This window comes from Schistocerca serialis, chromosome 2 (genome assembly GCF_023864345.2).
Source record: "Schistocerca serialis cubense isolate TAMUIC-IGC-003099 chromosome 2, iqSchSeri2.2, whole genome shotgun sequence".
NCBI classification, from domain to species: Eukaryota; Metazoa; Arthropoda; class Insecta; order Orthoptera; family Acrididae; genus Schistocerca; species Schistocerca serialis.
The window spans coordinates 145,248,879-145,266,583 of record NC_064639.1 but is presented as its reverse complement, the minus strand read 5'-3'; positions in this window follow the sequence as shown (position 1 = coordinate 145,266,583).

Genomic DNA, 17,705 nt, shown 5'->3' with positions numbered 1-17,705 from the left:
ACAGCCGATTGTTACAGACTACCTCAATAGATATATTTTTTTTAATGTAACAAAAAAATGTTTTAAATGGCTCTGAGCACTATGGGACTTAACATCTCAGGTCATCAGTCCCCTAGAACGTAGAACTACTTCAACCTAACTAACCTAAGGACATCACACACATCCATGACCGAGGCAGGATTCGAACCTGCGACCGTAGCGGTCGCGCGGTTCCAGACTGAAGCACCTAGAACCGCTCGGTCACAGCGGCCGGAAAAAATTTAACAGCGGTGTTGGTTAAGATTTCAGTGAAATTGTTTTCACACAATCTGGATTGTTATCGTTTTGTTAGTTGAGACAATGGCTTTCAAGGACATGGTAGCTTATATTGTAGACTGAAGTGGCGCTGTAGCATCAATAGCTAGCAAAAAGAAGATGGTCTACTGACGGGGTGCGTGGAGAAAAAGCTCTTTGCCGGGCAAAAATGTTGGCGGTTTTCAAACACTGCGCGATTACTGGACGCGTTTGGAAAACTGAAACACAATATTGAGTATTGTTTCAATGTTGTTGTTGTTGTTGTTGTTGTTGTGGTCTTCAGTCCTGAGACTGGTTTGATGCAGCTCTCCATGCTACTCTATCCTGTGCAAGCCTCTTCATCTCCCAGTACCTACTGCAGCCCACATCCTTCTGAATCTGATTAATGTATTCATCTCTTGGTCTCCCTCTACGATTTTTACCCTCCACGCTGCTCTCCAGTATTAAATTGGTGATCCCTTGATTCCTCAGAATATGTCCTACCAACCGATCCCTTCTTCTAGTCAAGTTGTGCCACAAACTCCTCTTCTACCCAATTCTATTCAATACCTCCTCGTTAGTTATGTGATCTACCCATCTAATCTTCAGCATTCTTCTGTAGCACCACATTTCGAAAGCTTCTATTCTCTTCTTGTCTAAACAATTTATCGTCCATATTTCACTTCCATAGATGGCTACACTCCATAAAAATACTTTCAGAAACGACTTCCTGACACTTAAATCTACACTCGATGTTAACAATTTTCTCTTCTTCAGAAAGGCTTTCCTTGCCATTGCCAGTCTACATTTTATATCCTCTCTACTTCGACCATCATCAGTTATTTAGCTCCCCAAATAGCAAAACTCCTTTACTACTTTAAGTGTCTCATTTCCTAATCTAATCCCCGCAGCATCACCCGACTTAATTACACACATTTATATTCGAACAGTTTACTAGTCGCTATGCATAAATTCGTCGTGCGTTTGTCATCATCACAGGTGGATATCACTAATAAAGACAAGAGTGAAAAGCAGATCCAGCCAAAAAACAAGGAACCTGAGAATAGGTCTTCTGAGCTGGGGCAGTCTCAACGTATGCTTATAGTACCGGTATATTTTACTTTATATCAGCACAGGTCTTTATGACACAGGCAGTGTTCATAAAGTATTATAAATGAAATGAAATCATTTTAAAACATATCGAGACTCCCCAAAAAACACATACTACATTCCGTCATTGTTAAGCAACTACAGATAGTTTGGGAAATCGACGCCCTTGCACCTACGTTTACATCCACATGACTGCCCTGCAATTAACACTTAAGTGTCTGACACAGAGTTCATCGAACCATCTTCAGACTATTTCTCGACCGTTCCACTATCGAATAGCACGTGGAAAAATGCTATACATTTCCGTTTGAGCTCTGAAGTCTCTTATTTCATTACGATGTTTCCGTCTATGTGTAACAGCAGTAGTGATGTATTACTGCAATTCTTGCAGCGTTGTTGGCATTGGAGGCACAAAACCTTCGTCCTTAACATAAGCCCATAGGAAGAAATCATACGGCATGAGATCTGGCGACCCAGGGAACAATGGCAACAGAGGATCATCACCCAGACCTGCGCACCTAATCCAGCCATATGATAGTTCTCTGAGAAAGACTGACAATTATGCTTCAATGATGTGGCTCCCTGTCCTGTTGAAAGATGAAGATCGTGCAGTCAGTCGTCAGTTACGGCAACAACCACAACTGCAAGATATTCTGGTACAAGAACCTGTCATCGTCGGATCGATGAAGACGAAGGGATCATACACCTTTGTCTTGAATATGGAAGACATTCACTTTTGGCGAATCCCTTTCTAACTCTACGCAGACATGCGGCAATTCAGTACCCCACCGTCTCACACTGTGACGATTCATGTTTCCCGACAGATGGAAACCGCCGCGTCGCTGAATATCAATGCCCCCACCAAACCATCATCTTCCATAGCTTGCTGCGTACAAGTACAAAACTCCAGTCGTCGTGCATAATGATCTGGAATCAGATGTTGTAATAGTTGGAAATGGTAGGGTTTGAAATGCAAAGGCCGTGCAAAGCGTTCCACACAGGTTTCTGCTGAATGCCTAGTTTACGGCTTCCACGATGGATTGATTCAGTGAGCTACGCACTCCACGATTTCCTCTGAGACAATTGTTATCCCCGTGCTCTTTCCTTTGCACAGACAACGAGTGTCACGAAACTGGCGAGACCAACGCGAAATGCTCTGATGACGTAGGTGTACTATTTCCGTATTTGGTACGAATGCACTTTGCATACTCTAACACACAAAAACCCTTCTCCTGCATGTCTGTCATCTTACATACCCACCACATATCGTGCACGTGAGTCACGAGGTGATGTTTTTAAACTTGGTAATGCAGAATGGATTGGTTGGCTCTAAGCACTATGGGACTTAATATCTGAGGTCATCAGTCCCCTAGACCTAGAACTACTTAAACCTAACTAACCTAAGGACATCACACACATCCATGCCCGAAGCAGATTTCGAACCTGCGACCGTAGCAGCAGCTCGGTTCCAGAAAGAGCTCGGCCACAGTGGCCGGCTGCAGATTGAAAGGAATGCTTCGGGTTTGTCTTCTTCGTTGGCTGAGTGGCTTTGTGCTTTCGTGTATCAGTAAACGCAGCACTAATTACATGTGGTTTGTATTCGTCTTTCCTTAACCATTCTTTAGGTGTTTCAGTTCAAATTCCACGTTATCATGGTCTGAAATTATCTGTGCTCTGTGTAATGAACTGATCATGACGGTATGCTCTTGAGTTGGATGGTGGAAACTGCGCCCTATTCAGTAAAGATCTGTGTAAGTCGGCTTTCTGTACAAGGAATGACCCATTAATCCATCCAATTTACGTTCGACTAATACAGTAGCAAACGGCAATTTGCCTTCCTTTTTCATCTCATTCAGCGTAATGGAACAATCTCAGTCTTTAGTTGCTATTTTTTATTTTAAATGACCGATTTCAGGCTAGCTGCCCATCTTCAGATGTGTTATATAAAGTTAAAAATATAATTAACAAGAGAAATATATAGCTACTGATAGAACTATCTTAGTTTACAAAAAGAAATTTTGGAATGTATTAAATGCCAACATACCATATATTGCAGTTACAGAGCAACCTGTCAGTACAGAACTATTGGCTCGCTGTCATAACTGAAGTAATTTTTAATCTGTTAAAACCTTATATCACAGTTTGGAGAAACCTGATTGGCAAAAGTAGAAAACGCCCTCTATCTGTAAGAATTGTGCATATGTACTAAGATGTTATTTTTTTTACCATACATATTAATGGCGAATTCACTTTTTAATAATAAGACAATTTTAATGAAATAACATATGAATAATCTTTTTTTGAGTGGACCATAAACTGAAATAATTTACACTAATTTAAATTTTTTTAAAGAAACTTAAATATATTATATTCTTTCGAAAATGTGCGTTTCCTCTTCTTTGTATTGTTTGGTGGTGGAGAGGATTTCCCTACGTCAGAACGTATACAGCGCCTCGCCAAGTCCTCTTCCGCCGCGCCCAATTCACCTCGCCGCCAGTACGCTGAGGGCCGTTCCGCTGCAGATGGTTCTTACTGGAGCGTGCTGTTGCGTTCAAGATCAAAAACTGAAATGCCATATTTTTATTCAAATTATCCCAAATTATCGCAATAATACAATCATGTCTAGTTTTGATGGAACAATCTGTCGGACGTCTCTGGCAAGACACGGCAAATGAGGTAAGGCGAGCAATAAACCGCGCTGTATCTATGGCTAAGCCAGCCAAGCCCAACATCAACTTTGCAGGGAGGCGGTGTCTTTGATTCTTAGGTAACAACGGTGGCTTAGTAGTATTGTCAGCGGACAAGGCGAATGTGTCCGTGACTCTTAATTCTGCAAATTATCGTAAAAATTGCTGAGGTTACTCCCTGATAGGTTGTTCAGAAACTCATGTTTCACGCCGCCAGACCAACTTGACCGTATGGTTTACCAAAAATATGTAGAAGGCAGTTCACTCATATCAATCGTTAGTACCATCGGATCTCCCACTTTTATGTTCGCAAATCACTTGACGAAGCTATTGACGTCTAAACTCGGCTAGTGCATCATCACATCCGGAACTTTAAACCTTTCTTTGCATTAATTGAGGAAAGCCAATTAGACCCGAACGAGTTTATGGTGAGCGCAGACGTGGTGCCTTTGTCTACAAAAGTACCGATAGCATGTGCGTTGGAACGTCTAGATGTTCATTTTCCACCTGACATTACCAAACTTTTTAAACACGTCTTGACGACGACTTACCTTCTCTGCAGTGGGAAACATTACGAAATGAACGATGGTAGGGCTGTGTGCTCCCCATTGACACCAGTTGGTGCTAACTACTTCATGGAAGATTTTAAAGAACTGGCTGTACATTCTTCTCCTCTTCGCCCATCTAGTTTTCATAGGCAAATGGAAAACACTGTCTTAATCAGGTCTTACAGGTGAGTTCGTTGCATCACTTCTTGGACCGCATAAACAACTTACATCTGAACATAAAATTTACCGTGGAGATGCAAAGGGAAGGCAAATTGTCGATTTCGGTCTTGTTGGTGGAGCGTAAATTGGATGGACGACTAGGTCATTCTGTATACAGATGGCCAACTCGCACAGATCTTTATTTGAATGAGCGTAGTTTCCACCATGAAGCTCAAGGGTATTCTGTCATGAGCACTTTATTATACAGAGCACAGATAGTTTCAGACCATGATAACCTGCGATATGAGTTGAAACACCTAGGGAATGTGTATACACTCCTGGAAATGGAAAGAAGAACACATTGACACCGGTGTGTCAGACCCACCATACTTGCTCCGGACACTGCGAGAGGGCTGTACAAGCAATGATCACACGCACGGCACAGCGGACACACCAGGAACCGCGGTGTTGGCCGTCGAATGGCGCTAGCTGCGCAGCATTTGTGCACCGCCGCCGTCAGTGTCAGCCAGTTTGCCGTGGCATACGGAGCTCCATCGCAGTCTTTAACACTGGTAGCATGCCGCGACAGCGTGGACGTGAACCGTATGTGCAGTTGACGGACTTTGAGCGAGGGCGTATAGTGGGCATGCGGGAGGCCGGGTGGACGTACCGCCGAATTGCTCAACACGTGGGGCGTGAGGTCTCCACAGTACATCGATGTTGTCGCCAGTGGTCGGCGGAAGGTGCACGTGCCCGTCGACCTGGGACCGGACCGCAGCGACGCACGGATGCACGCCAAGGCCGTAGGATCCTACGCAGTGCCGTAGGGGACCGCACCGCCACTTCCCAGCAAATTAGGGACACTGTTGCTCCTGGGGTATCGGCGAAGACCATTCGCAACCGTCTCCATGAAGCTGGGCTATGGTCCCGCACACCGTTAGGCCGTCTTCCGCTCACGCCCCAACATCGTGCAGCCCGCCTCCAGTGGTGTCGTGACAGGCGTGAATGGAGGGACGAATGCAGACGTGTCGTCTTCAGCGATGAGAGTCGCTTCTGCCTTGGTGCCAATGATGGTCGTATGCGTGTTTGGCGCCGTGCAGGTGAGTGCCACAATCAGGACTGCATACGACCGAGGCACACAGGCCCAACACCCGGCATCATGGTGTGGGGAGCGATCTCCTACACTGGCCGTACACCACTGGTGATCGTCGAGGGGACACTGAATAGTGCACGGTACATCCAAACCGTCATCGAACCCATCGTTCTACCATTCCTAGACCGGCAAGGGAACTTGCTGTTCCAACAGGACAATGCACGTCCGCATGTATCCCGTGCCACCCAACGTGCTCTAGAAGGTGTAAGTCAACTACCCTGGCCAGCAAGATCTCCGGATCTGTCCCCCATTGAGCATGTTTGGGACTGGATGAAGCGTCGTCTCACGCGGTCTGCACGTCCAGCACGAACGCTGGTCCAACTGAGGCGCCAGGTGGAAATGGCATGGCAAGCCGTTCCACAGGACTACATCCAGCATCTCTACGATCGTCTCCATGGGAGAATAGCAGCCTGCATTGCTGCGAAAGGTGGATATACACTATACTAGTGCCGACATTGTGCATGCTCTGTTGCCTGTGTCTATGTGCCTGTGGTTCTGTCAGTGTGATCATGTGATGTATCTGACCCCAGGAATGTGTCAATAAAGTTTCCCCTTCCTGGGACAATGAATTCACGGTGTTCTTATTTCAATTTCCAGGAGTGTAGTTAAAACGGATACAAACCACATAAAATTACTTGTAGAGCTGCATCTCCCAGCCAACGCAAGGAGACAAACCCAAACAGTTCCTTCCGTCCAGCGGAGTGACCTCAAGTAAAGCTGCCTGCCTATTACGCAAATATGGCATTAGACCAATTTTACAACCTCCGAGGGAAAGTAAGGATCTGTTGCAGCCAGTGAAAGGCAGCCTGAAACTGAGAGTACCTGGTGTGTACAATGTGCCGTGTGAATGGGGCGTAATTACCGTAGCTGAGCGCTGTACTGAGTACAGACAGCACATCAAGAACAGAAATCGTGAGGAATGACCACTAGCTGAAAGCAGCTTTACGCAAGGACACGAGATCAACTTTGAGAATACGAATGTGCTCTCCGAAGCATCCATCTACAGGGATTCCGTAGCGAAAGAAGCGGTAGCAATTTTAACAGAGACGGAGCTTTTAATCTGAGCTGTATCTGGAGAGCAGCATTCGAGACAAAGCATCTTCAACGAAATGCAACCAAAAATCATAACTCTTAAGGGGGAAGATAATGCTGAGGGTGGCCTCTATCCCCCTTTCTCCGTCAACCGCGGTACGGTGACGGGGGTGGGGGGGGGGGGGGTGGGGGCTGGGCATAGGACATACCGCCCTTTTCGACTGTGAGACTAGTTGAATCACTGAACAGAGGGACAACGGGTATAATACTGAAAGGCTGCACATACAGTCTTGCTGTAGTGCAGTGAGTACAGAACGAGTGGTGATGACATGGTCTCAGCGCAAGAAGTACAGCCACCGAACCTTCTAGATGCACTGCACCACGAGTTGGTCGCAGGACAGTTAAATTGGCTTTGACGAATAGCAGATGACAACAGAGGCAGAGGTTACAAGCAGGGAGTCACCACAAACCGTCGGGAACAGGTTACTGGAAGCTGGGCTAAGATATCGTATTGCCATTCGTCGTTTATCACTGACCCTATGCCACAAGCCGTAGAGCCTTGAATGGTGTTGAGCCAGAGTCTGTTGGGATGCTGAGTGGCAAACGTATCCGTAGACGACGTAGAAGAAGGTCAAGGAAGCAACGCCTTCCGAGACTACACCTCTCGAGCTGTTGGAATTACGGTGTGGGAGGCTATTGTATATGACAATAGGACTGATGTAGCAGTTGTTGAGTGGAGACAGAAGGCTTGTCATTATGTGGCAACAATGACAGGTCGTACTGACGTTCGAAGTATTGATTGAAGCTAACGACAAATTGTGATCAGAGTAGGGCTAAAGGAAATCGGAATAAGAAGTGGTTCTTCCAGATGGAGTGACACGTGAACGTTAACAAGTGCAGCCGTGAATGGGGACCACTTTCCTTTTATTGAAGCGAGTAAACAGTACAAATTACAGGTGGATGTACAAAAAAATGATTCAAATGGCTCTGAGCACTATGGGACTTAATATCTGTGGTCTACAGTCCCCTAGAACTTAGAACTACTTAAACCTAACTAACCTAAGGACATCACACACATCCATTCCCGAGGTAGGATTCGAACCTGCGGCCGTAGCAGTTGCGCGCTTCCGGACTAAGCGCCTAGAACCGCTAAACCACCGCGGCCGGCGGTGGATGTACTGGGCGACAATTATTGAACTATACGAAAAAACATAAATTAGTTACAAACTACAGCGTGCAAACTCTTTATTCAACATGTAAACGTCACTACAGATATTCGGATTAGGTTATGACATGTTCGATACGCCTGCTATCATTAACTATGATGTGGCACAGACAAAAAGCGAAATTCTGCATGACCCGCCGAAGTGTCGCAACATCGATGCTGTCGATGACCTCCTGAATGGCTGCTTTCAGTTCAGTAATGGCTCTGTGATTATTGCTGTTCACCAATACAGACCCACAAACAGAAGCCGCATGTGTGCAGATGTGGAGAATATGGCGACCAATCAAGGCTCATGCCAGTGGCCTCTGTGTACCCCAGAGCCAGAAAGCGGTCCCCAAAGTGCTCCTCCAGGACATCACTCACCTGATTCTATGGGGACGAACTCCATCATGCATGAACCACAACTTGGCGAAATCAGGGTCACTTTGGATAATGGGGATGAAATCATTTTCCAAAACCTTCATATACCGTTCGGTAGTCGCTGTGCCATCAAGGAATATCCCACCGAATATCCCGTGACTGGACATTGCACACCACACAGTCACCTGTTCAGGCTGAAGAGACTTCTCAATCGCGAAATGCGGATTCTCAATCCTCCAAATGCGTCAATTTTGTTTATTGATGAACCCATCCAAATGAAGGTTGGCTTCATCGCTAAACCAAACCATAATGCGCATACCAGTTCCCATCATGCCCCACGGCCAATCGTGCAGTTTGAACGTCCTAACGCAAACCGTTCAGACGTTATGAAGATTTTATTTCGTATAGCTCAATAATTGTCACTCTGGACGCCATCTTATTGCAGAAGATTTTTCATTTACAGCTGACCTACACAGAATAGGCCTTGCGAAATATTATGTACATGGTAGTGGATGGGACAACACTCAGGTAGATATCACCTGTGCCACAAATGAGAATAGAAGTGATAAACTTGCAAACAGAAGGCACTGACTACTAGAAAATGGATAATAATTTTGCACTTAGTTGAGTAATACTCTGGGATCCGTGCATCAGCGTGATGTTGTATACAGTTAAGTCGTAGCACACTTACGGCCAGAGTTAAAAGATCTCTATAAGCGATGAGGATTTAATTGAAAAAGACACTTTTCTTTAAAGCGTAATGTAAAATACCAATCGAAGGCAACCAACGTTAATTACGTTGATGTTACTGATTACGTAGTTCAAACATGTTGTAGATTATTTATTGATCACCATATCCTGTCTCCGCTGTCAGAGCTGTATTGATTTACACTGAGAAGGTTTCTTAACAGCGTACTTACTATACAAAATTTTTACGAGGGTATTTCGGAAAGTAAAGATACACTGTACACCAGAGAAACAGAAAAGTTTTGGCGAGCAAGTTGGCAACACTGGTGTTAACCTTGAACCGTTTGCTTTCTCCTCGCGGTCGTTCGGCAGTTGAACTTTGCTTCTGGTTGGGGTAGGTCGTGTTTAAAATGGCTACGCCGATTCAGAATCCCGCCAAATGCGAAGTGCCCTCCGTCATACGTTTTCTTCATGCAAAAGGTCAGCAACCAGCGGATATTCACGAAGAAATTGTGTCTGTTTATGGGAACATTACGAATCGACAAAATGTAACGAAATGGTGTCGTCATTTCTCTGAAGGTAGGACCGATGTTCATGACTAACAAGGAACAGGTCAGCCATCTGTGATGCCCTTCTTCAGAGAACGGAGGAAACAATTCGTGCGAATAGATGTCTCACATTGAAAAAATTGCATCAGATCATACCGGACGTATCAATGACAACTCTTCATGGCGTTGTGTCAGTCAAGTTAAGGTACAGGAAACTGTGTGCATGCTGGGTTCCAAAACTGTTAACAGAAGAACACAAAAACAAAAGGATGCCGGCCGCGGTGGTCTAGCGGTTCTAGGCGCTCAGTCCGGAACCGCGCGACTGCTACGGTCGCAGGTTCGAATCCTGCCTCGGACATGGATGTGTGTGATGTCCTTAGGTTAGTTAGGTTTAAATAGTTCTAAGTTCTAGGCGACTGATGACCTCAGAAGCTAAGTCGCATAGTGCTCAGAGCCATTTGAACCATTTGAACAAAAGGATGTGCTTTGCACTCAACTTTCTCACACGCTGTTCTGAAGCAGGTGATGAGTTCCTTGATCACATTGTGACAGGTGATGAGACGTGGGTTTATCACCATACACCTGAATCCAAGCAACAATCAATGCAATGGCGCCTTTCGAATTCACCAAAAGCCAAGAAATGCAAAACGTCGATTTCAGCGAAGAAAATCATGGCTTCTGTTTTTTGGGACAGACAAGGCATTCTTCTGTTGGAATTTATGCCTCCTGGAATGACAATTAATGCTCTTACATATTGCCAGACTTTGAAACGTCTTCGAAGGGCAATTCAAAACAAACTCAGGGGAATGCTGACAAGTGGAGTCCGCTTGCTTCATGACAACGCTCGGCCTCACATAGCGCTCGTAACCAAAGCACTACTCAAACAATTCAAATGGGACATATTGGACCATCCGCCATACAGCCCGGACCTTGCGCCCACCGACTTCCATGTCTTCCATTGCCTGAAGTCACATCTTGGTGGAAAATCATTCCATGGTGATGAAGAGATCAAAGATGAAGCTTAATGTGGTTCCGACAACAGGCGGCAACCGTCTATGACTGTGGGATACAAAAGCTTGTGCACCGACTTAACAAGTGCTTGGATAATGGGGGTGATTATGTCGAAAAATAACAAATAATCCAGTTAATAAGATGTAACTGACGTTTTCTAAATAAATTTTCTATTTAAGAAATGCGAGCCATTGTATCTTTACTTTTCGGAACGCCCTAGTAATTTATTTTACTGATTAGCGATTGAGAAAGCAGAGTCGTTCACTGGTGTTCTCATGAAAGTGCAAACGGTCAATTTCAACTATCTTCCAGTTAACTTTTATCATCGTTGTAGACTCATTAACAGTAAATAAAATCAATGCCTGTGTTAAAGCAGAAAAAAAAGTTCTATTTGAAGCCTCTGGAAATATTGCTGCTGCATTATATACGTCAGCGTTACGTTAACTGCTGGTGATGCAGGAAAATTAATTAGGCGACATCGTTGTTTCCTGTCTTGTGTATCTGTTGGAAATTTCTGGAATCTATGGTGGGCGGAATTAACCTGGGGAATGGACCATTCAAACTCATGCACGTGTTGTTGAAACGGTTAAACACTGTCGATATACAGGGCTATTACAAATGATTGAAGCGATTTCATAAATTCACTGTAGCTCCATTCATTGAATATGGTCACGACACGCTACAGATACGTAGAAAAACTCATAATGTTTTGTTCGGCTGAAGCCGCTTTCAGGTTTCTGCCACCAGAGCGCTCGAGAGCGCAGTGAGACAAAATGGCGACAGGAGCCGAGAAAGCGTATGTCGTGCTTGAAATGCACTCACATCAGTCAGTCATAACAGTGCAACGACACTTCAGGACGAAGTTCAACAAAGATCCACCAACTGCTAACTCCATTCGGCGATGGTATGCGCAGTTTAAAGCTTCTGGATGCCTCTGTAAGGGAAAATCAACGGGTCGGCCTGCAGTGAGCGAAGAAACGGTTGAACACGTGCGGGCAAGTTTCACGCGTAGCCCGCGTAAGTCGACGAATAAAGCAAGCAGGGAGCTAAACGTACCACAGCCGACGGTTTGGAAAATCTTACGGAAAAGGCTAAAGCAGGAAAAGGCTAAAGCAGAAGCCTTACCGTTTACAATTGCTACAAGCCCTGACACCCGATGACAAAGTCAAATGCTTTGAATTTTCGGCGCGGTTGCAACAGCTCATGGAAGAGGATGCGTTCATTGCGAAACTTGTTTTCAGTGATGAAGCAACATTTTTTCTTAATGGTGTCGTGAACAGACACAATGTGCGAATCTGGGCGGTAGAGAATCCTCAAGCATTTGTGCAGCAAATTCGCAATTCACCAAAAGTTAACGTGTTTTGTGCAATCTCACGGTTTAAAGTTTACGGCCCCTTTTTCTTCTGCGAAAAAAACGATACAGGACATGTGTATCTGCACATGCTGGAAAATTGGCTCATGCCACAACTGGAGACCGACAGCGCCGACTTCATCTTTCAACAGGATGGTGCTCCACCGCACTTCCATCATGATGTTCGGCATTTCTTAAACAGGAGATTGGAAAACCGATGGATCGGTCGTGGTGGAGATCATGATCAGCAATTCATGTCATGGCCTCCACGCTCTCCCGACTTAACCCCATGCGATTTCTTTCTGTGGGGTTATGTGAAAGATTCAGTGTTTAAACCTCTTCTACCAAGAAACATGGCAGAACTGTGAGCTCGCATCAACGATGCTTTCGAACTCATTGATGGGGACATGTTGCGCCGAGTGTGGGAGGAACTTGATTATCGGCTTGATGTCTGCCGACTCACTAAAGGGGCACATATCGAACATTTGTGAATGCCTAAAAAAACTTTTTGAGTTTTTGTATGTGTGTGCAAAGCATTGTGAAAATATCTCAAATAATAAAGATATTGTAGAGCTGTGAAATCGCTTCAATCATTTGTAATAACCCTGTACTATTATTTTTGTCACTGCATTCGTATAAACGCAATCGCTAAGAAACTTGGATGGAGTGAACATTTAATCCTGATATCGATGAGAGTTCCATCTTGTACTTGGATGTTAACTACGTGTACGGTGCTGGTATGATATACAAGGTGTACAACTTTGCTTACGCCACTTTTCCCCCAACATTTGAGGCTTTAATTAAACAAATTGGTTACACATGTATCATTCAAAGTATTTTCCATCGCTGGCCACTACTATCTCCCATCTTCCGAGCAGTGTACGAAACCCGCGTCGAAAAAATTGTTCATCTTTTGAAGCGATCCAATTTGTGACTTCTTTATGAGATCGGAAGTGTTGGTCAGCCAGGCCATTGATCTAAACAGGTCATTGATCTAAAGAGGTGTTAGTCAGAGGGAGCGACGTGTGGAGGATACGGCGGGTGGGGTAGAACTTCCCATTTTAACGTTTCCAAGTACATTTTGAGCTCTTTTGCAACTTGGGTCGAGCGTTGTCGTGCTGCAAAATCAATTTATCGTGCGTCTCGCTGTATTGCGGCCGTTTGTATTTTAATGTTCAGCCCAAACGCATTAATTGCGTTCGATTACGAGTAACTGTGATAGTCTAACTTGGTTTTAACACCTCATAGTACACGACACTGAGCTGGTCCCACCAAATGCAGAGCATGATCTTGGAGCCGTGAATATTCGGTTTGGCCGTTGACATGGAAGCATGGCCGGGATATAGCTATGATTTTTTTGCGTTTAGGGGTATTGTAAGGAACCTATTTTTCGTCGCCGGTCATAATGGGATGCAGAAATCTCTTCCGTTTTTGCCTCTGAAGCAACTGTTCACAAACACACTAACGCCATTCAACGTCTCTTGGTTTCAGCTCACATGGGACCCAAGTTCCTTCTTTCTGGCTCAAGCCCATAGCCTTGAGACGTTTTGAAATGACTTGCTGTGTCACTCCCACTAATCGTGCCAATTCTTCTTGAGTTTGACGCGAGTCTTCACTCAGCAATGTCTCCAATTCTGCATCTTCGAAAACATTCTCTCTTCTACCACTATGCCGGTTTACGACGTTAAAATCACCGTTCTTGAAGCGCTGAAACCACTCATTCTTTCACTAATAGTTTCCTTAGCATACGTACTTGAGAGCATTCGATGAGACTCAGCCGCTGTTTCCTTCATATTAAAACAAAACAGTAAAACCTCCCGCAAATGACTGACATTTTCAATCGGGAACAACTTTATGATGCAGACACAAATCGGCTAATGTTTGAATGAGGTTATGTTGACCGAGGTAAAAGCTAAACGCCAAGCATCTGCGATCTGTTTCCTTCGACCGCTACTTACCGTTGTCGCCAACTGTCGGCAAACGGCGGAAGCAACGTTGTACACCTTGTAGTTACTGGACGGCTCACGGCTATACCGTGACGAAATCGATAGCACAGGTTTCTCGAGGATTTTAGACAACAATGAATGGGATATGTCTTGCAAGTAGACTTTACGTATTCTAATAGCCTGCATTACAGTCACGAAAGTTAGTTGCTATGTCACATCACGTTCCACGAGACAGCTCCCATATAAGATTTACTACATCTGCTGGACGAACGGGATATCTGGGTGTTTGAACAAAGATGATGCTATGACTTTAAACTGGACAGTCACTGCTAGCTCTGTTATGAAAGCGAAATTTACTCGCCATATTACATTTTTAACAAGTTTCTAATTTTGTGATGAATTCGTATCTCTAAGGATCGCAAAGGCTTGGCTACTGTGCGTGGAATTTGCTTACATTAACGTATGTGTAACAGACCTCTTTAAATAAATCGCAAATGTCAGTTATACTAAAGTAAAGTTTCTTTGGTGGGTAGCGATAGTTCATCAACAAAATGAAAGATTGTCATTCTTATATAGTAATAATGTCCAATGTGACTCTTTGAACGTTTGAATTGGCGCCTGGTAAGCTGTAAGGAGTAATACCTTCCAACAAAACTACTTAAATTACAGTGTTTGAAGAAATTATCCGAATGAGACGGAAATAGATAGATGCGATGTACATGTACAGACAAACAAATGATTACAGGGTGCGTCAAAAAAATGTATACACACTTTGAACTGTCATAGACAATTTATTTCCAGTTCTACAAGGTTAAATATCTGTGAGAAAGTAATGTTATGTTTCTTCAGCAGCTGGCAGCAGTGGCAAGGAAGTAACTGCAACATGGAGGATGTGCGTTTGAGCTTTGAAGCGCGGAAGCAGATAATTAAGTGGTACTGGAAGTTTGAGAATGTAGCTGCGGTTCGAAGACAGTGGAGAAGTGATTATGATACAGAACCACGTTCAAGGTTAACAATTACACGTCTACAAGATAAATTCGAAATTCATGGAACAATGTGTGATGTGCATAAAGGTCGATCAGGGCGACCTCGTACATCTATAAGTGATGATTCCACAACTGTGGTCTTGGAACTGTTTCAGCGTTCCCCTCAAAAATCTTCAAGGCATGCGGCACGTGAGAGTAACGTAAGTGCTAGTGGTGTGCTACACATTCTGAAGAAAGGCAACTTACGTGTGTACATTCCAAGGCTGGTGCAACAGCTAAGTGACGATGATCCAGATCGAAGATTAGAATTTTGTGAATGGTTTCAGGAGATGGTGAGAAGTGAACTAGCATCTATGGGTAGCATAATTTGGTCGGATGAAACCCAATTCAAACTCAATGGAACTGTCAATAGGCACAATTGTGTGTGTTGGGCTGAAGATAATCCTCACATTACAGTTGAAAAGGCTGTGAATTTGCCTGGTGTAAATGGGTGGTGTGGTTTGTCTGCAAGGGGGCTCATTGGGCCTTTCTGCTTTGAAGATACTGTTACTGGAGAAACGTACCTAACAATGCTTGCTGACTCCATATCCCCTGCCATTCATGCATTATACGGTAATGAGTTTTACTTCCAACAAGATGGCACCCCGCCACACTATCATAGGGACGTACGAGCATACCTGGATCACAATGTGCCAGGCCAGTGGATAGGACGCAGGGGACCAATCGAGTTTCCTGCACGCTCTCCAGACCTCACACTGCTGGATTTTGCTTATGGGGCACAGTAGAAGATGAGGTGTACAAACGTAAACCACGTAACCTGGACACACTGTGGAAAGAGATTCAGGTGGTGTGTGCAGAAATCTCATTGGACACTTTGGTACAATGTATGGAATCAGTGGTGACTTGTACTCAGAAATGTATTGATGCTGAAGGCCACCAGTTTGAACATTAATCACATTTGCAAAGTACATTTATTTTTCCAATTGGACTTTAAGCTTTCCATTTCCAGAAATTTAACATTGCAGAACGGAAAGTAAATTTTATATGACGCTTCAAAGTGTGTATACATTTTTATGACGCACCCTGTACATTTTAGAAACACTGGATGATTTATTCGAGAGCAAGAGCTTCACAAACTGAGTGAATCTGTAGCGCGTTTGTCCACCTCTGGTCTTGTGCAAACAATTATTCCGCTTGGCATTGATTGATAGAGTTGTTTGATGTCCTCCTGAGGGATATCGTGCCAAATTCTGTGCAACTGATGCGTTAGATCGCCAAAATCCCGAGGGAGTTGGATGGTCCTGCTCATGATACTCTAAACGTTCTGTTGGGAAGAGATCCGACGACCTTGCTGGCCAGCGTAGGGCTTGGTAAGCGTGAAGACAAGCAGCAGATATTTTTATTGTGTGCAGGCAGGCATTATCGTGCTGAAACATAAGTCTAGGTTAATTTGCCAGGAAGGGCAACAAAACAGGATGTAGAATATCGTCAACGTATCGCTGTGCTGTAAGGGTGCTGCAGATGACAACCAAAAGGGTGCTGCTATGAACAGCCATGACCATCGTTCCTGGATGTTGGGCTGTATTGGGGGGGGGGGGGGGGGGGGAGGGGGGGGACAGTCAGTTTGTTATTCCACCACAGTCCGGGAAGTCTCCATACGCGTCTCCAGCCTGTAGTCTCATTGACTGGAACAGAATTGTCTTCAGTGATGAGTCCTGCTTTGAAATGAGCATCAACGACCAGCAAAAGTGTGTCTGTAGACGTCTATATGTTAGGTCTTGGAATCATAACATTCTCAAACTGCTTCATCTGTGGGTTTCCGAGCACATCTACTCATTTTTATAAACTGACATAAATACCAAGACTAAGGGGTTTTAATCTCTTAGGATACTAAACATATGGCTTAGTCACAGGTCCTGTGGAGCAGGAAGAGCACGCCTGCCACAATTTTGCAAGGGTTTTGTGTGGTCCCAAAGGGCTTGTGGCTGCCATGTTTATTGATCACCAAGTCCGACAAGTAAGAAGATCGTAAGTGGCGTCCACTAAGAGAGGTAAGGATGGCTACAGGAACCTGCAGGACCAGTGAGATTCGCATTTTCTTAGAGGTATATACTCTTGTCTAGTCCACAGCTGCCTGTATTCCACCTGCGTAAGTGAATAACCATTGAAATTTGTAAATTACCTAAAACAATAAAGACGTTTGGAATCATCAAGATGGCAGACCTAGAGTAAAGGAAAATCAGTCCTAAGTCATTGCCCATGCTGTTTACTAACGAGATAGGGAATTATTTTAGCTTTAACAGAATATAAGAGAGGGAGTGCTCCAGACTAACACTTTAAAACACTATTTGACAGTATTTTAAATCAGCATTTTACACTTTATATCAGTCTACACTGATGAGTGTGAGCGAAAGACAGCATTGGTTACCCTCTCGTTTACCCCAAGCGTGTCCTCAAAATCAACTTACTGTGTGATACCATTTACAATGCCAAAACACTTTAGATCATGAGTGTGATATGAAATGTATTCGAGCTACAAAAGTCTGCTTTTTCATTGAAGGTTATCCAACGCTTATACACTAGTCTAGTCCAACCACGATCCCCTATTTCACCTGCAATAGCTAAGGTA